General features: G+C 40.1%; 1 long non-coding RNA gene across 2 annotated transcripts; it reads right to left on the bottom strand.

Annotated features, from left to right (window-relative positions):
* LOC132392355 (uncharacterized) lies at positions 1–26,521 on the bottom strand. 2 transcript variants are annotated; one of them, XR_009511504.1, is made up of 6 exons: positions 26,390–26,521; positions 25,757–25,795; positions 21,298–21,384; positions 18,419–18,462; positions 15,922–15,986; positions 1–2,357 (listed from the first exon to the last, which is right to left on the bottom strand). It is a non-coding gene; the product is annotated as an uncharacterized LOC132392355 (long non-coding RNA). The 2 variants fall into 2 exon arrangements; XR_009511505.1 differs by having other exon boundaries at positions 15,922–16,108.

Genomic DNA, 26,521 nt, shown 5'->3' on the forward strand with positions numbered 1-26,521 from the left:
TTTAAATCCAAACATATTCTTAAACACATTTAAAACTCAAAGAGGATTGTTCTCTCAAACATTTTCAAATTACAAAGCATTGCCAAAACACAGGTACGTTTCCTATAAACTAAAACACACATACCAATGATGCAAATGAACAAATCATCCATTGCAGAAATCAAAGCCAGGGGAACGGATTCTAATTCCCCCTCTTTTACTTTCAGGTTTCATGATGTTCTTTACTTCATTTGTAAGTAGTCTGAACTGCTCTCTACATTTATACTGGTTTTTTGCCATTATTTCTGAGCATATTTTCTCAGACATGTTTTTTACACAAATGGTTTGCAAATGTTTTGGAGCCACAGATCCTAGCTACCAATTAAAGCTGTAAAGCTAGTTTCTCTGAGTACATAAACCTTCCAACTACAAACACATCAATTATTTGGTATGCTAAATGATATTATCCACCTGTTCTCCATACTTCCTTGAACGAAGCAACGAAGTATTGTCTGTTTTGAGACAAGCAAAATTTAATAACTCATTGTCTTATACGGTACCTCTTGAGCAGCAATAAACCAGGTGATGTAGGCTAGCAGTCTGCTCCCCAGAGAGAGCTTGTTTTGAAAGCTGTGTTTTTAACCTCAAGATGAATATTGCTTGCCATTTACATTTTAAGAAAACAGCCTCCCATTTACAACCAGAAGCTAAAGCATGATATTCATTGGCTGCTTGGTCTTACAAGTGGCAGCTGCTGTGTTTAGAAAGACAAGCTTGGCAAAACATGAGGCTTACTAGCCCAGGAAGCAAATATCCATCACAGTGTGTCATACAGCACTGACCACAATCAAGGAAGCTCTGCTGATTACCCCAACAACTCATGCTGCCTCTTTAGAAACTCAGAATGCTGCTGCTTTGCCTCCAAAGACCAGTACTGGCAGTATTCCAGAGCATCATATCAAAACTGAACTCTGTCCTCATGCAGAGCTGTAGGAGCACAGAGGCTCAGTCCTAGGAATACGGCCATTGAACAGTAATTCATCTGTGAAGCTGGCACAATGTAATCAATTTTCTAAATGATAAATTCTATCATGAAAATCAAAAGAAAATTACACATGCTGGAAACATTCAGCATTTCAAAGAGCACCTTTGGAAAAAAAGTGGAAGTGTCTCATATCTGAAACATTAAACTTGTTTCACTTTCCACAGATACAGACTCATCTGTTGTGCGTTTCTGTACTTATTTACATTAAATTTTGTGATATTGTGAATGAATCTCCAGTCATCCTACTTCAAATACATTGGATAATTCTCTATCTTAACTGGCATGTTAACACAATATATTTATGTGGCACCAATAACTTTGAACTACCACGTCCCTTTAAGTCATCATGCCTGATATTTACTGATTTGAGATCATTGATGGTCTGAAATTATACAGAGGATGTGGCATATCCCTACTGAAGCTTTGCTTTGCGCTATCAACGTTAGCTCATGATTAATCGTGACCAAGAAACTATATGTCTGTTCTAGGTTGATTGAAAGATTGCCATATTGCATTGTAGGGACAGTCTTTTACCAGTCTTATTAATCTATATTTGGATAGATGTTGACAAGGCACAAAATGTTATATCTTCTCATTGCTAGATCAGCATCCCCATTGAAATAAGTGTTCACAAATACAAAGGACAAACCGACATGGTGCTGAGAGAGGCTATGGTCCAACTTTGAGTTAAGATCAGAATTAGACAACTGTGGGACATATAAAGTCATACTTTTAAAAAAAATTCTTTGGAATAAGCCATCCTCTGAGGTGGCACCAGGGGTTAACTATTTATATTAATAATACATTTTAAGTGAGTTTATATTGGCAATGTTCACCAAATAAAATGGATTCAATTTCTAAATCAGCTTCAGTGACAATTTTAGTGATGCCTCAAGAAGGAAGCATCCATCATTAAAGTCCCTCTAAGACAAGACCTCCTCATTATTACCATCAGGGGAGGAGGCACAGGAGTCTGAAGAGGCACACTTAACATTTTAGAACAGCTTCTTTCCCTTCACCATCAGATTTCTGAACAGACCATCAACTCTTGAATGCTAATTCTTTTACAATAAATTTTGTGATATGGTGTTACTCTTTTGCATTATTTTTCCATTGTAGCTTATAGCAATATATATATTTTGCACTGTACTGCTGTCACAGAACAACAAATTTCACAACAAATATCTGTGACAATAAACCTGATTTTGATTCTGAAATTGCCATAAACCAATTTTCTTCACACAAGCTAGAAAGCTGTCAAAGATTTCCCAGAAAGTGAAGATCAATCTGCTGGAAGTCTGAAGCAAAATCAGAGACAGAAGTCAGCCCACATCTGTAGAAAAATAAACAGGTAAACTTTCAGATCTGGGATCTTTAAAGAACTCCAAGCACTGGAGGTATTTGCTGGGTGAGATTTGAATCTTAGGATGAGAAGCTATTCTCCACTGAGGGAGAGACACATTCAGTGCATATGACCACTTTTCTGGCAAAATTTATAGCAGTGGGGTCCACAGAATCCAGGATGCCTCAAGATCTGCCATGTACCTGTGTCACCAACCCTGCAAACCTCACCGCAGTCAATGGAGGGGTTCCATGAATGTAGGCTCAGTGCTCACCCAGATTAAGTCTGCTCAGTGAGGGAGATTTCCATGTTAAAAAGTATCTATAATTTTCTGAAATGCACTTTCAAGTTCCTTTTCTTCTGTAACAAAGTACACCATCTGGAGTGTCATCTGGAGTCTGATATCTCTTCATGCTGATGAACTGATTTTAATATATTTTATGTTTTTGAAGCTATTAAGTTGTTAAGGTAACAGACATGGTCAAATCAAGCCTTATGCTACCTGGAATAAATAAGACATTAATTTAACCTTGCTACATCCTACATCCTAAAATACTACATCCTGATTTGTTCACCAGCTCTTATTTATTTCACTGAGATGTGTGAACCCTTTCACAGTATTGGATATCAATTCCAAGAATTTTAACATCTGCTTTTCATTAAGCTTACCTGCTTCACTTTCCAGTCACATAATTTCCAACTAACACAACAGGTGGACATTTTACATAAAACTCAATGCAGCTTTCCATTGTTGCATTTATTATTGCCAGACTGCATCAACCCAGGTTTCTTTCCATTGTTTGCCTGGTACATAACAACCATGTTCTGCTTTCTGATCTACAACAGTTACTTCTTCCACACAACGTTTCCTGATATGATTGAAAACAGTTTTTGTGTTTTTGTCTCATTTTGAAGCAGATGAATTACCACATTTGCTTCTTAACTTACAAGTGAAAGAAATAGCACCTGGAATCAAGATAGCTTAATAAATTTCCCTGTTCATTGACTAGCCAAGGATCTTAATAGGTGAAAGGCAAGAGATATTTATTGACATGGCCCTTCAAAGTACCTGCAAAATTTGTCAAGTGCTTCGCATAGCTGACTGATTTCATAATGGTAGCAGCCATTTCAAACAAAGACTTCACTAAAGGCAGTGAGATGAACAAGGCTGTTTTTTCATTGGCCAGTTTCCTAAAGAAACTCACTTTGGTCCTAAAACTGTAAAATTAACTGACACATGAATCTATATTCAATAACCAGTTGAGCCTTCAATTAGCATTTCATTTAATGATTGATGTGTTTTTTTTTTAAGTATTGAACTGTCAGCCAGGTCACCATACTCCTGTTTTTAAGTGGAACTTGAACTCACAGCCTTCTGACTCAGAGCCAATTGTCCTCTCAACCATGCACTGCAACAAACACTCAACAATGTGTGTGCCACAAATAATATTTTCAGACCAACCACTGCATTTGCAACAACTAAACACAAATTTCCTCAACAGCTCAGCAAGTGGGTGCCACAGTAGTGAGGTGGTTAGCCTGACGCTATTACAGCTCGAAGAGTTAGAGCTCAGAGTTCCTGTGTAAGGAGTTGTAGGTTCTCCTGGTAGAATGCATGGGTTTCCTCTGGGCGCTCCAGTTTTCTCCCACAGTCCAAAGACGTACACATTCGTAGGTTCATTGATCATTGTAACTTGTCCTGTGAGTATGTCAGGGTTAAAATCGGGGATTGCTGGTGGAGCTGCCCCAAGTGCTAGAAGGCCTGTTCCATGCTGTATTTCAAAATACAGAAAGCAAATAAGTAGGCTTATTCCAAAAGTATCAATATTAATCCACAAATACATTTGGAGCCTTGGAATTTGGTCCAAGTAGATTGGAAAGGTGAATTGGTTGATATTGTCAGATGTACAGAGGTACAGTGAAAAACTTTGTTTTTGCATCCCATCCATACAGATCATTTCATCATATAGACAATAGGTACAGGAGTAGGCCATTCAGCCCTTCAAGCTAGCACCGTCATTCAATCTGATCATGGCTGATCATCCACAATCAGTACCCCATTCCTGCCTTCTCCCCATATCCGTTGACTCCGCTATCTTTCAGAGCTCTATCTATTTCTTGAAAGCATCCAGAGAATTGGCCTCCACTGCCTTCTGAGGCAGAGCATTCCATAGATCCACAACTCTCTGGGTGAAAAAGTTTTTCCTCAACTCCGTTCTAAATGGCCTACACCTTATTCTTAAACTGTGGCCTCTAGTTCTGGTCTCCCCCAACATCGGGAACATGTTCCCTACCTCCAGTGTGTCCAATCCCTTAATAATCTTATGTGTTTCAATCAGATCCCCTCTCATCCTTCTAAATTCCAGTGTATACAAGCCCAGTCACTCCAATCTTTCAACATATGACAGTCCTGCCATCCCAGGAATCAACCTTGTGAACCTTCGCTGAACTCCCTCAATAGCAAGAATGTCCTTCCTCAAATTTGGAGACCAAAACTAAACACAATACTCGAGGTGTGGTCTCACCAGGGCCCTGTACAACTGCAGAAGGACCTCTTTGCTCCTATACTCAACTCCCCTTGTTATGAAGGCCAACATGCCATTAGCTTTCTTCACTGCTTGCTGTACCTGTATGCTTACTTTCAGTGACTGATGAACAAGGACACCTAGATCTTGTTATACTTCCCCTTTTCCTAACTTGACACCATTCAGATAGTAATCTGCCTTCCTGTTCTTGCCACCAAAGTGGATAACCTCACATTTATTGACATTAAACTGCATCTGCCATGCATCTGCCCACTCACCCAATCTGTCCAAGTCACCCTGCATTCTCATAACATCCTCCACATATTTCACACTGCCACCCAGCTTTGTGTCATCTGCAAATTTGCTAAAGTTACTTTTAATCCCTTCATCTAAATCAATGTATATTGATGTATATTGTAAATAGCTGCGGTCCCAGCACCGAGCCTTGCAGTACGCCACTAGTCACTGCCTGCCATTCTGAAAAGGATCCATTAATCCCTACTCTTTGTTTCCTGTCTGCCAACCAATTTCCTATCCATGTTAGTACCATACCCCCAATACCATGTACTTTAATTTTGCCCACTAATCTTCTACGTGGGACCTTATCAAAGGCTTTCTGAAAGTCCAGGTACACTACATCCACTGGCTCTCCTTTGTCCATTTTCATAGTTACATCCTCAAAAAGTTCCAGAAGATTAGTCAAGCATGATTTCTCTTCGTAAATCCATGCTGACTCGGACCAATCCTGTTACTGCTATCCAAATGTGTCACTATTTCATCTTTTATAATTGACTCCAGCATCTTCCCCACCACTGATGTCAGGCTGACTGATCTATAATTCCCTGTTTTCTCTCTCCCTCCTTTCTTAAAAAGTGGGATAACATTAGCTATCCTCCAATCCTCAAGAACTGATCCTGAATCTATAGAACATTGGAAAATGGTTACCAATGTGTCCACGATTTCTAGGGCCACCTCCTTAAGTACCCTGAGATGCAGACCATTAGGCCCTAGGGATTTATCAGCCTTCAGTCCCATCAGTCTACCCAACACCATTTTCTGCCTAATGTGAATTTCCTTCAGTTCCTCCATTACCCTAGGTCCTCTGGCCACTATTACATCTGGGAGATTGTCTGTGTCTTCGCTAGTGAAGACAGATCCAAAGTACCTGTTCAACTCGTCGGCCATTTCCTTGTTCCCCATAATAAATTCACCCGTTTCTGCCTTCAAGGACCCAACTTTGGTCTTAGCTAATTTTTTGCTCTTCACATACCTAAAGAAGCTTTTACTATCCTCCTTTATATTCTTGGCTAGCTTACCTTTGTACCTCATCTTTTCTCCCCGTATTGCCTTTTTAGTTATCTTCTGTTGCTCCTTAAAAGTTTCCCAATCCTCTGGCTTCCTGCTCATCTTTGCTATGTTGTACTTCTCTTTTATTTTTATACTGTCCTTGACTTCCCTAGTCAGCCACAGTCCCGTTAGAATCTTTCTTCCTCTTTGGAATGAACCAATCCTGCACCTTCTGTATTATTCCCAGAAATACCTGCCATTGTCGGTCCACTGTCATCCCTGCTAGGGTATCCTTCCAGTTAACTTTGGCTAGTTCCTCCCTCATGGCTCCATAGTTCGCTTTGTTCAACTGTAATACTGACACTTCCAATTTTCCCTTCTCCCTCTCAAATTATAGATTAAAACATCATATTATAGTTACTACCTCCTAATGGCTCCTTTACCTTGAGTTCCCTTATCAAATCCAGTTCATTACGCAATACTAGATCCAGAATTGCCTTCGCCCTGGTAGGCTCCAGTACAAGCTGTTCTAAAAATCCATCCCGGAGGCACTCCACAAACTCCCTTTCTTGGGGTCCAGTACCAATCTGATTTTCAGTGCATATCAGTGTATTGAGGTAGTAGAAAGGAAAACCAATAAGAAAGCGCAGAATATCATGTAACTGTTACACAGGAAGTGTAGTGCAGGGAGACCACAGTTGGCCTCAATGGTAACAAAGATGAATTAGCATACTGAGAGGAGGGATAGAGGCTTATTAAATGGTATGAGAACAACAACTTGAGTTTCAACATGGATAAGACAAAAAGTGATGATTGTGGACTTTCAGAAAGGCACAGGTTGAACACTCTCCATTGGATATCAATGGCTCTGCCATGGAGAGAGTGAAGAGCACAAGGTTCCTTGGTGTGCATCAAAGAAAGTCAGCCTGGCTTTGTCAAGGGCAGGTCGTACCTTACAAGCCTGATTGAATTATTTGAGGATGTAATGAAACAAATTGAAGAAGTTAGAGCAATGGCTGTAGTCAGAAAGTAAGGAGGCATGGGATCCAAGGAGACCTTGCTTTGTGGATCCAGATTTGGTTTGCCCACAGAAGGCGAAGGATGGTTGTAAATGGTTTGCGTTCTGCATGGAGGTCGGTGACCAGTGGTGTTGCACAGGTATCTGTTCTGGGACCCCTCCTCTGTGGTTTTCAGAAATGACCTGGATGAAGAAGTAGAAAGGTGGTTTATTAAGTTTGCTGATGACACAGAAGTTGGGGGTGTTGTGGATAGTCTAGAAGGTTGTCAGAGGTTACAGCAGAACATCCATAGATTCCAGAACTGGGCTGAGAAGTGGCAGATGGTCTTCAACCCAGATAAGTGTGAAGTGGTTCATTTTGGTAGGTCAAACTTGAAGGCAGAATATAGTATTAAAGGTAAGACTTCTGGCAGTGTGGAGGATCAGAGAGATGTTGGGGTCCATGTCCATAGGACACTCAAAGCTGCTGTGCATGTTGTCAGAGTTTTTAAGAAGGCACAAGGTGTATTGGTATTCATCATCTGTGGAATTGAGTTCAAGAGCTGTGAGGTAATGTTACAGCTATATAAGGCCTTGGTCAGACTCCACTTGGAGTACTGTGTTCAGTTCTGGTCACCTCACCACAGGAAGGACGTGGATAATATAGAGAGAGTGCAGAAGAGATTTACCAGGATGTTGTCTGGATTGGAGAGCATGCCTTATGAGAATAGGTTGAGTGAACTTGGCATTTTCTCCTTGGAGCAATGGAAGATGACAGCTGACCTGATAGAGGTGTATAAGATGATGCAAAGTATTGATCATGTGGATAGCCAGAGGTTCTTTTCTGGGGCTGAAATGGCTAACATGAGGGGGCATAGTTTTAAAGTGCTTGGAAGTAGCTACAAGTGTCAGGGGTAAGTTTTTCACACAGAGTGTTGGATGCGTGGAATGTACTGCTGGCGACAGTGGTGGAGGGGATACAATAGGATCTTTTAAGAGACTCTTAGGTAGGTACATGGAGTTTAGAAAAATAGAGGGCTATGCAGAAAACTAATTCTAGGCTGTTTCTAGAGTAGATTACATGGTCGGCACAACCGAATGGCCTGTAATGTGCTGTAGATTTCTATGTTCTGTTTTCTATGCACATTCTGGACAATTTGACCTCCTCGTTGGACAAGAAGGCACAGTAGTATCTACAGTTTCTGTGGAAATTAATCTGCGCCAGGCTTCCCACCCCCATCCTAACCACTTTCTACAGGATCACCACTAAGAGTGCCCTGGCTGGCTGCATACCGGCACGGTACGGAAGCTGCAAGACATCACACCACAAGACCCATAAAAACGGCTGAGAGGATCAGAGATCTCCCGCACTCCTATTGTGACATTTACCAGAAGCATTGAATATGACAACCCTTAAGCATTGTTGAGGATCCTTACCACGCATCCCACAATCTCTGTGAGGAACTGTCAGGAAGGAGTTACAGGAGCATCAGGATTGGGTGATAGCTTCTTACCCCAGGCTGTGAGACTGAGGAATACCCTGCAACTACAGAGGTCTCATCAGTAGGACAGCGAACCATTTAGTGTTTACTGTATTGTTTACCTGTACTACGTGCTTCATATGCAATTTGAATTGTAGTTTATTAACTTACTTGTGGTAGGATTTTGTTCTATGTGCTGTGTGTGATATATGTACTGCGGGCATTGAGGAATGTTGTTTTCTTGTGTGTGTGTGTGTGTGTGTGCGCGCGTGTGCGCGCGTGCATATACTTATGGACAATCAGTTGGCAATGAACTTGAACCTGAATTTTCAGGGTACACTGAAAGGTCAAGAGACCATCTTCTCATTTTAGGGACTGCTGGATAGTGTTACATTCACGGGAGAGAAGTTGTCCTTAAGCCTGGTGGTATATGCTTTTGGGCTTTTGTATCAACTGTCCAATGTGTTGGGGAGGAGAGGATGGTGGGGTCTTTGATTACGTGGTGGGATGAAGATTGCACTATAATTAGTTTCTTCTCTTGGATTTGGGAAAATAAAGTGAAAATGATCCATTGCAGGTGCTGTTATACTGATAGCATTTTTTTCTGATGAATTACTGAAAGTTATTGGCACTTAAACATGCAACTATTCAAAGAACAGACTATTCTATCAGTAATATCTTATACTTTGTGTGTTGCAAAAAATGGTCATTTATTTTTTTCCTTCTTTGATATGCTTGATTTTCTATTATCCTGACGCTGTTTTATGTTTTACTTAAGCTTCTGTTTGTCATAAACTATAATTTAGAGGGTTCTGTCTTACTTTGGTCTAACCAATTCCCTTCCAAATGTCAGCTATCTCAGCCTTTTGTAACAAACTAAAGACCTCCAGCTGGATTGAGTTTACTTTTAGAACAGTGCAAGATCATTTTAAGACACATTTGCATGTTCTTTGTTGTTTAGAGTTTCCTCCTACCTGCTTGTTCCTTTGTTTTATATATATGTTTCATTATGCTTCACACGCAGAATTTATATTAACCTTTGCTGTCTCTCTACATACTTTATGTTCAAGGGAACCAGTTGTTCTGAAGGGAAGTCATTATGGAGAAAGAACGAAAATGTATGCTAAGTTGCAACACTACTAATTAAACAGCCCTGTTAATGAATCCAGATTTAATCCACAATTTGGGGATTGATTACTGATTAGCATCATACAAATGTGCCAGAATCTGCCAGAACAGAGACCTGTTGGTTTAATATTCCAGTGTTGATATGATGCTCTTTCACTTTTTTAGGATTTATAGCCTCACTGGACACACTTCTACCAATAGTGAAATGTTCACCAGCATTGTAATTGAAGCACTTGGTATGATGATTATGTGAGTGAGGGAGAGGGCTGAAGTGTTCAGAGGCAATGGAGAATCACTAGAATGCAGGAGGCTTTTCAACTCAGAGGGGGCCTGGCTCTTCAAAGTGCAATCCTCCCAGTTCCTCACCTTTATTCAAAGACTTGCAATAGTTGTGTTGTCTGCAAGTTCATAGATGGCATCTGACCTGTGCCTAACCACACAATCATGGGTGTAGCGGGAGAGTGGAGCAGTGGGCTACGCACGCATCTTCAAGGTGCACCAGCGTTAATTATCAGAGAGGAGGAGATGCTATTTCCAATCTGCACACATTGTGGTCTCCCGGTGAGGAAGTCAAAGATCCAGTCACAGAGGAAGGTAAAGAGTCCCAGGTTTAGGAGCTTGGTGATTAGAACTAAGGATATGATTGTTTTGAATGCTGAGCTATAATCAATAAACAGCAATCAACTATTGCCCAGGTGATCCAAGGCAGAGATAAGAGCCAGTGAGATTGCATACGCTGTTGACCTACTGTGGTGATAGGCAAATTGTAGCAGGTCCAGGTTCTCTTTTATATGCATACCTTTCACATATAGATATATTGAATGTACTGTTGTCACAGGCCAAGTGATTTGGTACTGACTCCTTATCAATATGCACTACACTGTATGTTTGAGGTACAAACATTTGTACATGTGACTAATAAAGCAAATCTTTACAGTCTTCTTAATCTTAATCCCTCATAATTATCCTCACCCACCAGTTCCATGAGACCACATCAGACAAATCTTCCTATTGCTCTTTTTCCACCTATAATGTCCATCTCACCTGCTCCCCTTTTCCCCGTGTAGGATGAATATGGAAGTGTGGAATGTGGCACTGTAGCAATTGCTACAATGTCTGGCACATCTGTAGCAAGGAGGCTTGGCATGAGTTCAGCTCCTCACAGAAGGAGGCATCAGACACCAATGGTGTTTAGGGACTGCTGGAATTGTTTTGCTGTGGAGGTGTCAAATCAGGCCAAGTTTCAGAAGAATGCTCATGGGACTGACAAACCAAAAGCCTGGTGAATTGCAAAGATTGTCTAAAAGCCTGTGGAAGGAGCCAATACTCAGGGCAAAGGTGCCTGCTGAGCTATCTGTTTTCTTTTAAGATCCAGTGTTCCCAGTAGGTGGGATGGGGAGATCTCTGTCCAGCCAGCTCCAACTATTTGGTAAAAACCAGCAATGCAATCAAGTGATAGTCAAGGTGGAAGCGTGGGTCGTCTTCTGGAAATTACCACTTCGGTTTTGCACGGTGGGGCTGAAGATCACCGAGGAGTAGGAGGGAAACTACGAGCATTCCTTAGGGCAGCACAGGACATGTTTTGCAACATAAAACATGGAGGCCATTGTAGGTAGGTAATGATGCAGTTGGATGAGTGACAAGTTCAGCCTCATCAAGCTAACACAAGTTTTATGTGCATGATCCAATTCCTTGCTGAGTGGCCTGGTCCAAATGCTGCAAGTCCTACATAGCTCCTGCATAAACCCTATTAGGGGCCACAAAATTGATCCCCTTCCTGGCAGCAGGTATCAAAATTTCTTATTCTTTGATCCATTTTAAATTCCTCAAGCCTGGTTAGCCACAGTTACTCTCTTGCTCTATGCCAAGTACTCAACTTATGCAACTAGACATTATAAACTTTTAGAAGATGTGACATTTTATTTTGTAACACTAATGTTATCTCAAAGCTTGCAAGTTTATGATGATCAACCGCAGACAGGCTCTTAATATTCGACACCTCTTTTCCACTGTGGTATAATTAAAGACTATAGTGACATCTTGTGGGATGATCATAAGCTAACTCTTCTCCTGTTTTTCTGCAGCTAAGTATACACATATTATTTGTCAAAAAGATCAGAATGTCCGCATATTTCTATATAATTTCATTAAGAGGGCAACAAAGAAATAAGTGCCAGGCATCTAGTATGAATACTAAGGGATCCTCATACCTGCTTTCAGCTACTGAATGCCTGAAAGTCCCCAACTTCACTTAAAAGCACCCTTCTGACATCAATTTAATATTCACAGTGCTGTTAAACTTAACATTTCAGATAGCATAAAATGCTTTCTTTTGGTGGTGGGGGGGAGAAAATTATAAAAACTCTAAGTTGGAAATCTGCAATTAAAAAATACAGATACAATTACCTTATTTAAGAAGCATTTAGAGGGACACTTAAGTTGGAAAGGCACAGAAGGGTACAGCCCTAAAGCAAGCAAAGGGGAGAAAAGCTGTGTATGGATGTTGGGGGGTGGGGGGGCTGGTTTCAAAGGATCTATTTCTACTCTGTGCATCTCTGTGGAGTACTGTGATCTCTAAAGTTCTGGAAACAGCAGATTGGGGAACACTTATGGAAAGAGAAACAGTATTAACTTTAGTTCAGAGGTTTCATCAGAACCTGGAAAGAGAAAAAAGCAGAAAGGCTAGTAGAGGAGGGATGGATAGAACAAAGGGATCTCTGAAAGGTGAGTGAAGGACAAACCTGGTGATAAGATATTAATCAATCCATGCAGTTGATAGGTTAATGGGGGACACTAGAAAAACAAAGAAGCATGTAAAAGCCATGAAACAGACTTCATCGTTGTGAGAAATCTCCACCAAATTAAACAGAGTTAATGGAGATAAAAACTCCACTGGAACCCCTATCTCCTGGAAAGTTTGAACCACACCTATGCTCACTTTGTGAGGTTGCCTCTTAGTGACCTCTTAACATGAGACTCACTTTTGCGAACAGTTGCACTATGAGCAGAAAAGATGTCCTTATTTAAGATCACATCCTACAAACAAATAAGGAAAAGTATTGAGCTAGATATTTGCAGGGCGTCGCCCAATTTGCTCCACCAAGCTATGAGCTGACCGATAAACTCGTCATCAGAACACACCAGGAACTCTTTACATTTCCTCCTCAGTACATCACTGGTCTTTTGCCCAGGTTATAAACGAGACTGGAAGAATGGGTCTGTTTCTTCAGCGCCATAGGATTAACTTGCAATATAAAACCAATCATAAGCACCGTGCTTGGATACCTGTGCTGCAACTTCCAAATTATTCCATCTGATTTCAACAAATGCATACCACATCCCATCAATTTGTGCCACATCGAGGCAATGCCTTCTACATAATGGGTGTGGAATTTAATTTCCCTTTGGTAGAGGGAATCAAGCAGTGCAAGCATATGAATTTCTCCTGACCATGCTTCCTGGGAATTCGAGATGTGATAGACTACACAAGATCAAAGTCCTTGTCCATCTGTAGTTCATCATTTTTAATCTGTAACCCCTACTTTTTCAACCATATGCCATAGTTACTTCAACCAAACCTGCCAGGAGAATCCACGGAACGTTAAACAGAGAACTTTCCCACCAAGAAACGTCCAGATTGAGTGCACACTGACACAAGGTCGTCCTGCTCCCTGTCCTGTTCCATGGAACGCACTTGCTTCATTATATATACAGTGTTGCATCCCCTACAAATAACTTCAGTATTGTTGTATCTCGTCAAATCGTTCTCCTCCTGAAAACTGCATGCAAGACATTTGAAACCTCTACAGGAATCCTCAGACTCATCCACTGCTTTGAATATTGGAATTTAAAATGCTACCAGCAACTCAGCATGATGAGGAAAGAGATTGACAGGGGAACACAACACCTTAACACGTGGTGAACTTTCCACTGAGAAAAAGTAATCTGCAGAGAAAAATGCAGAAAAAAATTAGACTAAGTCTTTCTGAAAAAAAAACTTTAGGATTGTTATTTCAACCACTAAATCTGTCAACTGCCTGAAGAACTCTAGTTCATTATGTCAAATCTCAGGTCTTTAATGTGATCCACCTACAGATACAATAGCAGGCCAACACCTAAAGGTGGAAAATTCAACCAGAGATATTTAACCCTATTTTTAATAGAAATCAGTCTCACTTTCAATGCCTAGGTTATCTTTTAAAAAAAATGTCACTGGCTCAGTGAGAGAATCAATAACTTTGTATCTGGGGCAGTCATGTTCAACATCTCCAGTGAAATTAGCAGTCCTTGGTGTCCAGTATTCCAAGCCTAACATCATCTCTCTGTATGTGTGAGAGATGTGAGAGACAAGATATTTAAAAACTTACCTCCTTTACAATTCATCCATAGGAGTGAGTGCAGAAGTTAAAGTAACTTATCATGGATGAAATTTATCAGTCACCTAAAACCTAGCTGTATAAGTTAAGTCTCTTTCCTGCTTGCATGCTTGGCAAGTGATAATTGTATCAAACAAATAAGTGGTACTGTAGCCGTTGAGACTGGAAGTTACTGTAACAAGATCACATATACCAATAGTTAAAGAGCATCTCTAAAACCTTGTTTTCAACCTAAGATTTAAACTTAAGTGAGTCATTAATATAAGGATTTGTAACATCCTCTGCAGAAATTGAAGTTATTTCCTTATTTGAATAAGATCTAATTCTAATAGCACACCACCAGGTCAGTGCAATCAGCATCTCCTTTAGAAAAGGTCAATTTTTTTGATGATTTTGCCTCTTCTGACCAACTTTGTGTTATGTTTTCATTTAAACTGCCAGATCTAATGTTGCAATAATTTATTGGGGAGTGGGGGATTGATTGGGTAGGAGTGGGAGAATGGACAGATCTTAATGATATAAGAAGATGAATCAATGCCCTGGACTTTACAATAAATACTGAGCCACTTTCGCTCTCCTTTGACTTCCACATTGAATGCCCACTTTCTGCAGGAACTTGCTGAAAAAAGCCCACAATTACTGTTTGTATAAAAATCCCAGCACATTGCAGGACAGGGCCAAATATGAGCTCCAACACATAAACCACCGGGGAAAATGATTTTTAAAAATACTCATTTGGCTTAGCCCAGCTCTTAAAAGCTTTCAAAAGATGATGAATATTTCTAAATGCTTCTGACATTCAGAAACATTAGAAGGCCTTTGAAAGTCATTATAATCAAAATTTGTAATTTTCAATATGATAACTAATAATAAAAAACAGTGACATAAATAAACTCAAACAATCCAAACATCCAAAAGGACTATCACTTCACAACCTCTCTCCATTCAACTGAAATTGATGAAGAAGGATGTGATAAATTGTTTGAATGGCCTCCTCGGAGGAAGTACCGAATAATTCCCTAAGTTCCTGTTGCATCACAGGAAAACTCTGAGCAGTTAGAAAACAGTACACAAATAAAAAACAACACAAATAACTGACAAAAAGTCCAGGACTTCCATCCTTGCAAATACTTGCTCATAACTCCTTAAACACTGACAGACAGATGAGTAATGGCAGCAGTTTCTGAAAACTTCTAGCAATCCTAAAAAAGTGTGGTCAGGGCACGATGTCTTGACCCTAAAACTACCACAAATTTTAATGACTCTTTTAATAGTGTATTCAGATCTGTTAGGAAAATTACTAAAATATCTCTTGAAACTAGAATTTCCAGATACCTACAAAAATGTGGCTGCAAATCCCCACTTAAAAAGACAAAACCTTGATAGTGAGGTACTAGCTAACTGCAGACCTATACCAAATGTTCCCTTCCTGGACAAGATCCTTGAGAAAGTTATTTTCAACCAACTCAACAACTTTCTGAAGAAAATGATCTTCTAGAAAAGTTTCAGTCAGGTTTTAGAGCACAGAAAGAGTCATTACCAAAATTGTCAGTGACCTTAGGATACCAAAAGAGGCTTAGCTCTAATTCTTCTGGATTTAAGTGCTGCCTTTGACACAATTGACTACAACATTCTCCTAGATTGCCTTGAGGACTGGATCGGCCTCTCTGGTACCACCCTTAATTGGCTTTGCTCATATCTCCTAGAGAGAATTTTTTTTTGTCTGTCTGGAGACCATTTTACTAAGAAATATGATGTTACCTTTTGATGTTGCTCAGGAAAGATGCCTTGGTCCCATACTCCTCTCCTCATATCTATATGCTTTCCTGAGGAGACATCATTAGAGAGCATAAACTTGATTTCCAAAGTTGTGAAGATGACACGCAATTTTATATCTTGATTGAGCATGATGGTGATCATACACTAAGTTCTCTGACTTCTGCTATGGCTGCAATAAATAAATGGATGAGAAATAATTCCCCAAAACTAACTGAAGATAAAACTGAAATACTTTTAGTTGGTCCCAAAGCCAAAGGAGATAAACTTTTTGATAATTGGTTCCCCATGTAAAATCAGAATTAACAAGCCTGGGTGTTAACTTTGATTCAGATTTTAATTTTAAATCCCACATAAATTGACCAAAGCAGCATTTCTACAAAGAAATATTGCAAAGGTAGTCCATATCTGGTCTCCTAAATTTAAACAATCACCCTCAAAAGATAATTGGTAGATCAATGCCCTATCAGATGTTGTAGAAATTTCACAATTATTTGGTGTCATTTATATGTATCAAGACCTTTTTTAACCATGAGTGTGGGACAGAATCAAATGCTTTTTGGTAGTTGATACAACATCAGGAAAGATTTCTGCTATTCCAACCAGCTTGATTTAGAAATACAGAATCTATTATTGGTTGTCGTTACTATTATTATTTTTTTTTTCTGAGCTCAGGCTGGTAAAACCTGAGGTATGGGTATAAACAAACATGTTCATTTGTCAATGGCTAGAAACTTTCGAACTGTTCTAGTGGTGTTTAGTATTGTGGCTTCCTGAAGATTTACATAGATATTACTGTGTAGCCCTAATTGGTTAATGCTATTGTACAGTGCCTTTGGCATTACACCAGTTGTAGATATTATTCTCTGAATAATGTATACCTTAACTATGTTCCAAAGTTTTTCAATTTCCCCTTTTAATTCAGCAGATTTCAGGTATTCTTCATTTATTGATTTATACAAGTTATGTATCTTTGGAGTGGCTGTACCTATTAAATAAGTTGTTCTTCCTTGTTTTTCTTGAATTATTATATCCGTATGGTTATTATGGATTGTCCTATCTGTATTAACTAATTGGTCATAATTTAACTTGTGGATTCTGATTCTAAAACTGGATCAAGCTTGTATCTATAGTAAAGTGTGATTTCATTTCAAAATTTGTATTTGAAAGCAAAATTTTGATGAATGAGATTTGCCACTTTATTTTGCCTGTGTAAATAATCAGATAGTGTTAAATTGCTACATGATCCTGTAACGTGTTGGATTGTTTCTGGTTTTTTCCTCGACATTTTCTACATTTATCACTTACATGTTGATTATGTATTTCTAATCATTTTTTTGTGTTAACCACCTGGTCCTGTATTGTGACAAGGAATCCTTCTGCTTGTAGGAAGAGGTCTCCAAATCCAAGCCAGGCATTCAACGCTTCTTTATCAACGTCTGGTCTGCTCAGATCATGGGGATAGTCATGCTCTTCCATTGGTTCACTTTTTCTTTAATGGTGATAATGTCCTTATTATTCTGGGTTGTGCTCTCATGTAAGTTCATTGGTGTATGCTTCTTCTCAGAATTACCTATGCTTGTGTGGAGATGCTGATTCCTGTTTTCGTTGATGAAAGTACATCCTTCGAAGTTTTATCTGACTGTTGTGTTGATTTTTAATGTCTGTTATTCCTCTTCTCACTTCTGTCCTGGGTAGTGTTAAGCTAAGCACATTCAAATACACATAATGTTTTCTGAAAGTTGTCACTTCAGTCCTTATTTTGCTTCGTAACTTATCCAGATTGGTTTCAGTACAAGATATTATTATTATTATTATTATTAGTTCCCCACAAATTCTAAAAAAGAAGTCCATGGAGACACAAATACCAGACTTCTATGCCAACCTAACAGGAAGAGAAAAGTGCATCACTTTGGCATTTTAATATCAGGTGACAATTTCCATTATTGTTTAAAATCAGCAGTAAACACTTGAGAATTAAAAGACCAAATCCTGTCAATTATTATTGGCTGATTCCATTCATCTTTGTTGCTCTGCTGTATTCTTATGCTTCAAAAGTCAGAGCTATGACTAGCAAAGATATTGGAGGAAAGAGCTCTCAGAAAGCTTTCTTCACATGCAGAAAAAGCATTACATTTCAAGAGAAATATGGAGTTCGTACGTAGGAATCCCACTTTTCATGACAGCTAACATGCCACCCATCTTTTCTCACCAACCTACCTGCTCATAATATTTCCATCCCTAGCAAAATCTCTGGCAAAATAATTCCACAGTGATGTCAAGAGCTCTATTATTTTTGAAAGAAATGCTGACATTTGCAATCATTTAAAAGGTTTATAAATTAAAATGTATTAATTTTTATATTACAACAGCCTTCAAATTCTTAAATACAAACAAATTCAAACATGTAAAGACAATCAAATGTGTTAATAATAAATTCATTATATCAATGAAAGGCAAATGACCTAAACCTACTTCTCACCTTCATAGCCATTCCTTTTCTTGTAATGAATGGAGTTGCTGTACCTGTATGGGGTGTAAACTGGCATAGATAACCAACAGCAGGTAACATCCCATCCACTAACATGAACATTCACATGAGAATCACATGCAGGAAATTTGTTAGAAGCTGATTCACTAAGGCTAAGAAGAGAGAAGAAATGTTGCAGATTTCCAGTGTGCAATAATTGATTCAGAGGAGCAAATTTGTAGAGAGATTGCCGAATGATACGGCAGAAAGAGTAAGTGATTCCACATGTTGACTGGGATTTGCATACTGTAAAAGGCTTAGTTGGAATAGAGTTTGTCAAATGTGCTCTGGAAAGTTTCTTTAATCACTGCATTAAGGTTTCAATTTGAGAGAGTGTGATACTTGATCTCCTATTAAAGAATGAGATAGGGCAGGTGACAGAAGTTTGTGTTCAAGTGTCCTGCAAGGGGCATGATTCATTCAAGCAAGAGAAGGAGACTTGTGAAGGGGGAACGGTTATTCTTCTAGCCCTCAGCAAATAAGGTTTCATTTTGTCCCCCTGCCAGATTCCTCGCATTCCATTCAGGATTCCCTAAAAAGGGTTATGGCTGACGGTGTGTGTGTGTGTGTGTGTGTGTGTGAATGTGTGTGTGTGTGTGTGTGTGTGTGTGTGTGTGTGTGTGTGTGTGTGTGTGTGTGTGTGTGTGTGAATGTGTGTGTGTGTGTGTGTGTGTGTGTGTGTACTTTGCCTTTAAGAGACTCTGTCTATGTGTTGGGCCCCTTCCAGTTGCTTTTACCTTCTCAGTTGTTCTCTGCTAAGTGTGCTGTTTCTCTGTGAGAAATATCTGTTTTAAGTTTTTGCAGTTCCATTGGAAGTTTGAAAGAAGAGGTGTACAGCGTGGACTTTGTGTTTAGTGTTCTAGTTTGTTACTTTGTTTCTTAAGTTGGAGAAAGAGCACATACATCCTGTTTGGCCAGCCTCCAAACAGATGGCGTGAACATCGATTTCTCAGACTTCCGATAATGCCACACCCCCCCCCCCCCATCTAACTTTTCCATTTCCCATCCCTTATTCCCTCTCTCACTTCATCTCATCATTCAACTTCCTAGCTCTTTATCCCTCGCCCTCCAGGTTTCACCTATCACCTGGTGGTTCTCTCTTCCCCCCCACCCCACCTTTTAAATCTACCACTACACTTATTTTTCCCCAGTCCTCTTTTCCATAGATGCTGCTGAATTCCTCAAACATTTTGTGTGCGTTACACGGATTTCCAGCATCTGCAGACTTTCTCGTGTTTGAAGGTGAGAGGGAGTAGGTTTAAAGAGGATGGGAGGGGTAAGTTTTTTTACTCAGAACTGTGGAGGCTTGGAATGTGCTCCTTGGTATGGTGGTAGAGGCAGATACGTTGGAGGCTTTCAGGGATGTTTGGAAAAGTACCTGGATGTAAGGAAGATGGTGGGATCCCGTATGGGTCAGAGGGAGCAGTGTTTGAGTGTTTTTGATTTGCTTTTTATCTGGTAACACACTAATGTGGGCCGAGTGGCCTATTCCTGTGCTGTTGCCAACAGCAGATCACAGGATGGGTCTGATCACATCTCTTGTAAAGCACATGGGAACGTCTGGCATGTCAGACTGTACCTGAGAAGCTCCCCCATCACAGGACTGGTGTACTCAGCTGGTCATCACCTTACCATATGTCCTTTCTGTACTCATCCCCAGACAGACTGCATCCAGTCTTTTCAGTGCCATGGGACCAGCTGGGGAGGAGATGGGGTTACATCCCAACACCACACCAGTATCTTGGTATCCCCCACCATCCCAACCCTGCAGTCCCCTTGCACTAAAATTGCATCCTAATTTGGCCAGGAGTCCCAAATTACAGGAGGCAGAAGTAGGTCTACATACAAATCCAGCACCAGCTCTCAGTACACAGCACATTCTGAAGATCCTTGAGCTTCATTATTTCAAGTTTGTTTAATTGTCATTCAACCATACCCCTGAATACAGCTAAATAAAACAGCATTCTGCTGTTTTTCTTGAGTTTGTTTAGTTAGTTATTTTGTTTCTTGTGGTTTTTTTAAATCTGTTACTTTTTTTTGAATCTTCATCTGTTACTTGTTACTTCTTTCCCCATATAATTGGTTTTGGGGAAGACTCATTTCATAATGGCCATATGATATTTGTGTTGATGGGTAGAAATTTGGGTAACTTTATTCCTGATATGAGATGCCCAAATTTCAGAGGGAATTGAGCGTTTGGGGAGTGATTCTAGCAGTTCTGTTGTTTTGTGTTTTCTAAATATCCAGTGACTAATCAGGAGCAAGTGTATTTGTATCTCCCTGTATTAACGGCAAAGTAGTGGGTGCTGATTTGTGGTGGGAGATCCTACACCCCTGCGCGTGGCATTTGAATTTACACCAGGCCAACAGGTCATATTGTTGAATTTGTATGAGGAATCCTTACCACATCACAGAAGGGATGCCACCGATATTTATTCATTCACAAGGAAAAAGATTGCTGAGGGAAATTATCTGGCTTCATGGTTCTTGGCGTTCTGTTTTGGGGGAGCTACGAGGAGGTAATCTACTCCAGCCAGCCTCGACCCAGAGTATCGTAACAGCCTTAACGAACCTGAGCCTTAATAGCCCTGGTGTACTAGGTGCTTTAAGGGCTTGTATTTCTCTATGTACCATTTGTTTACTTGTAAGGTCCTAACTCTAAAAGTGATTTCTGCACCTGACAGAGTGTTGCTGTAGGTGGTATGTTGACTACAAGTACAAGGTGCAAGATTGATGGCAAGTGTGAGCAGGAACAGTGTCCGGGGCCAGCTGTGTCAATGCCAAATGGTGTAGCGAAGGTGGGCATGTGCAGGATGCTGAGTGGCACTTACCGGATATACAGTTCCTAAGCGGTTCCCACAGGGTGGTGCAGTTGATATGTGGGAAAAATTTTGCATTCCCTGTTGTTCGACACTCCACTTAGAATGAATGAGAACATAAGTAAATGACTTCCTAAAAAATAAATGTTTTACACTACAAACTAAATATTGTGGCATAGAGATGAGATGACTCAGCAGGTTTCAGTGAGAATAGGCAGAGACTAAGGGTGCTGCGCCACTTGGAATCATTTATTTGATCATGGAACTTGGGTGTGAAAAGTTAGAGCTGAAAGGGTGGGCAGGAGGGATGTTCGGGTAGTGGAATGTTCGTCCTGGAAATTGAGGGATTGCAGGATACCTAATGGTCTCTCTGATGACTACATCAGCGGGAAAGGCACCGAGCTTCGGCCCCTGACTGACAAGGTCAGGGAATTAGAGCTGGATAGACTCAGGAGCATCCGGGAGGCTGAAAACCTCAGAGATTAATATTTTACTGAGGTGGTCACACTCAGGGTGATAGTAGGTGGGTGACCACCAGGGGAAGTAAGGGGAGTAAGCAGTCGGTGCAGGTTTCCCCTGTGGCCGCTCCCCTCAGCAACACGTATACCCCTTTGGATACTGCTGGGGGAGGGGGGCGGGATTGATATAGCAGGGCACAGCACCCAAGCCAGCTCTGAGGCTCAGCAGGGAAGGATAATGCAGGTGGAATGATAGTGAATGGAGACTCCGTAGTTAGGGGGTCAGACAGGAGATTCTGTGTCTGCCAGGATGGTGCGTGGCCTTCCACATACTAGGGTACAGGATGTCTCAGAGTAGCTATAGGGTATTCTCAAGGCGGTGGGGGAGGTGAGCAGCCAGAGATTATCGTGCACATTGGCACCAAGGAAGCAGGTAGAAAGGGGGAGGAGGACCTGCACATCGAGTATTGGGTGTTAGGAAAGAGGCAGAAGAGCAAAACCTCTGGATTACTCCCAATACTACATGCTAGTCAGGCGGGAATATGACGAAAGTGCAGAGTAACCGGTGCAGGGAGCAGGGTTTCAGGTTCTTGGATCATTGGAACCTTTACTGGGGCAGGGGTGACCTGTTCAAGAGGGACAGATTACACCTAAACTGGAGGGGAACTGATATCCTGGCTGGGAGGCTGGCTAGTGCTACTCGAGAGGGTTTAAACTAGCTTGGTAGGGGGATGGGAACCTGAGCACCAGGTCATAACGTGGAGGGATGACTCAAGGTATGCTGATGTTATTTTCGGTTCACAAGTGTGAAGGAGAACGAAAAAATTGCTACTCTGGATCTGGTGCAAAACAAAACAAACACAAGAGAAAGGACACAATAATTTTAAAAAAACACAATACAGATAAATACATAAAATAGCTTATATGCATGTCCATAAAGTGATGCTAGGCACAGAAGTCTCTGTACTTAATATGACTGACAGGAAATAAAATGTATAAAATGATGAGAAGCATTAATCGTGTGAATAGTCAGAGGCTTTTTCCCAGGGCTGAGATGGCTACAATGAGAGGGCACAGTTTTAAGGTGCTTGGAAGTAGGTACAGAGGAGATGTCAGGGGTAAGTTTTTTACACAAAAAGTAGTGAGTGTGTGGAATGGGCTGCTGGGGACAGTGGTGGAGGCGGATACAATAGGGCCTTTTAAGAGACTCCTTGACAGGTACATGGAGCTTAGAAAAATAAAGGGCTATAGGTAACCCTAGCTAATTTCTGAAGTAAGGACATGTTCAGCACAGCTTCGTGGGCTGAAGGGCCTGTATTGTGCTGCATGTTTTCTATGTTTCTATGAAATGATAAAGCAGTGGTGGTGGGGTAGGTTATTAAGTGGAGGTGTTGATCAGCCTTACTACTTCAGGAAAGTAATTGTTTTTGAGCCTGGTGGTCCTGACATGATGAACGGTCACAGCCTGAAATGATGACTGTTTATTCATTTCCATGGATGCTGCCAGAGCTGCCAAGTTCCTCCAGCATTTTGTGTGTGTTACTTTGGGCTTCTAGCATCTACAGAATTTATTATCTGATAAACCATCTCCTGGGGCTTTTTGATATTGAGAAAGAGGTTGTTTGTTTGACATCAGACCTCGAACTCTTCCACCTCTTCTCTGTAGGCCATCTCATCATTGTTGATGATAAGCCCCAGCACTGTCATGTCATTGGTGAACTTGATAATGTGATTACACAGGTGTTTGACCATGCAGTCATGTGTATTGACCTTGTGGGAGTATTAAGTTGGAGTAGGGTAAATTACAAGAGCATTAGTCAGGAACTTGGGAGAGTTAATTGAGAACAGCTGTTTTCTAGAGAGTCCACACCTGACATATAAAGGGTGTTTAAATTCACAGAGTATAAGGCAGGTATGTTCCAGACAGAAGGAAGGATGTGGATGGCGATGTAAGAGGACCTTGGATGTCGAGAGAAGTGATGAATTTAGTCAAGAAACGTGTGCAAAGCTTAGGAAGCTAGAACAAAACTGAGTCCTTGAAGATTATGAAGAAGCCAGAAACTCAGGAAGGGAATTAGGAAAGCCAGGAGTGGCCATGAAAAGGCCTTGAAAAGTAGTATTAAAGAGAATCCTGGGGCATTCTATATGTACATCAAGAGCAAGAGAGTATCTAGGGAGAGGGTAGGACCATCCGAAGATAAAGGGAGAATGTGGTGGATGTGGGTGTGGTCCTTAATGAATATTTTACATCAGTATTTACCAAGGAGAAGGACACGGAGGATAGGGAGATCAATGCTGAGTATATTGATAAGCCAGGGCATTTCGAGGTAAAAGAGGAGGTAGTTTTGGGTCTCTTAAAGAGCATTAAGGTGGATAAATCCCCAGTGCCTGATGGGATATAACCCATATTATTGACAGAGGCATTAGAAGAGATTGCTAGGGCCTTGACAAATGTTTACATGTCCTCCCTAGCTACTGGTGAGGTCTCAGGGGAATGATGAGTAGCTAATGTTGTTCCATTATTCAAGAAGGGTTAATCTTGGAAATTATAGATCGGTGAGTCTCATGTCAATGGTAGGGAAGTTACTGGAGAGCATTCATTGGGATAATATTTATGAGTGTTTGGAAAGCCATGGCCTAATTAGGGAAAGCCAGCATGGCTTTGTATGGAATAAGTCATGTCTTACTCATTTAATTGAGTATTTGACAAGGTTATGAAGATGATTAATGAGTCAGAGTTATGGATGTTACCTACATGGATTTTAGCAAAATTTTTGACAAGGTCCCTCATGGGAGGTTTATCCAGAAAATTAATATGTGTTAGATATTTTATTTTACTTTTAAGGACACAGTATACCAGCTGAAGCACAGAGAAAATGCTCAATAAAAAGTAACAAGGACAATGACCTCAATTTTATTGTCAAGGTTCACCAAAGTAAGGCAGAGTAAGTCAGACATGGTCTAAGTGTAAGGCATCTACCAGCAGTGAGTTTAAGTTGATAACTTGCAATGTCAGGACGACATTCTACCTGATGCAAGCAGTGCAGGGAAGTAACAGGCCAACTAAATTTCAGGCAAGTCTGTTGGTGAAATGTCATCAATATTAGGACTTTCTCTTTGGGAATTACTCCATACACTAGCTTGTTGATAAAATATTATTCCTCTGATACACCTTTCCCTTCATCCTGCCATGTACATTAGCCAATCAAAATTCTATTTTCATTTTCAAGGGTCAGTATGCTTCCATTCACTTCACGCTGTACTGTGAAAACTAGCACTGCATAAAGTTTAGAGGCTGTTACTGGCAAATAAGAATACACTTTGATTATGCAAGAGTTCACACAGTAGTAGAGCATAACAGATGGAGGAATCTTAACAGGTATTTATGCAGATTATGCAGTTTTCCTTTTCTTCATTGTTGATATGACAAGGGTCAGCTTTTATAATATAGATCCAGAGAGGGCCTGCATCCACAACTTCCAGCTGTTGAGCAAGAACCCAAATGAACCAGACTGGGTTTCTTTTATTTAGGATTTACTATAAAGTGTTTTTGAGTTCAATTTACATTCTTAAGCAGTGATTACGTTCTACTAAGTTTCAAATTATTTATCTATCCTCTATTCTTGCCCTGTGGCTACTTTCACTATTCATTGATGACAGTGAACAATATGCTCTTGTTTTTCAGAGTAGTTACAACATGGATTGAGGTATTTGGCCATCTAAATCTTTGCTAACAAATACACTGCATTTCAATGTAAGTGCATCCCCAGTTTCTGTTGGGTATTTTAATTCTGTTTCCAGTCCCTACCACTACAGGTCAATACATTCCAGATACCATCAGTTTTTGCCTGTGCCCTTTATTCTCTCTTCTAGTTTTATATCTAATCTCCCATACATTTGAAAATTAATGGCTCACTGATTTACATGAAGTCAACAGAATAAAACTGATTCAATATAAACACAGAAAATTATTGCACACATGAGATTATTAAAATATATTGAAATGCACTCACGTTAGAAGGCAGATGATCTCTGTGTATAAAATCCTTCCCCTGTAAGTGAAGAAGATCTGTTACTCAACTTTGTGTAAATTTCATGCAAAGGTTTAAGATGAGGCAGCAAAATCTGTTAGTTTTTTTAATATATAGATCTTCCAATAATAATTATTTTCAATTGCAGCAAAAACTATGACATCATTAAAGATTATTGTTTAAAAGCAAATGTTGATGTGTTGAGGTCCATCAGGATCTTGGTGGTAACGAGCTGTTTTTGATCATGACAGTGTGACAAGTAATTCTACTGTGATATTGTACTGGTTATCCTTTAACAATTGGCATACTGGAACTCACCTTAGTACTCACCCTACACTGTAGGGGAACCTTTTCTCAGAGCAAAATGTTAAAGTGCAGCTCAAATCCTTTTTCAGGTGAATGGAAAAAGTTTATCCAGATGCTTTGTCCAATATTTATTCTTCAAACAACATAATTTTAAAAAATTAATTCAATTTGTGAGCAGATAACTCTCCTGTAACAGTATTTAAAAACTCTAGATAACACCAACAGTTGTATAATATTAGCAGTACCTTTTAGAAATTAACAGTAGCTAATGTGACAAACTCTTTTAATTGCGGTAAGTAGAGATCTTACCTGATTATAAATGCAGATTCACCTATGGATTTTAAGAACAGGCATCAGCTGGCAAGTTCCTTCAAGATACTTCAGGAGCTCTTTGTCCCAAATATAACCTCAAATCTGCCCCTGCAATCTGTCATGTCATCA

Source organism: Hypanus sabinus, chromosome 4 (genome assembly GCF_030144855.1).
Source record: "Hypanus sabinus isolate sHypSab1 chromosome 4, sHypSab1.hap1, whole genome shotgun sequence".
NCBI lineage: Eukaryota > Metazoa > Chordata > Chondrichthyes > Myliobatiformes > Dasyatidae > Hypanus > Hypanus sabinus.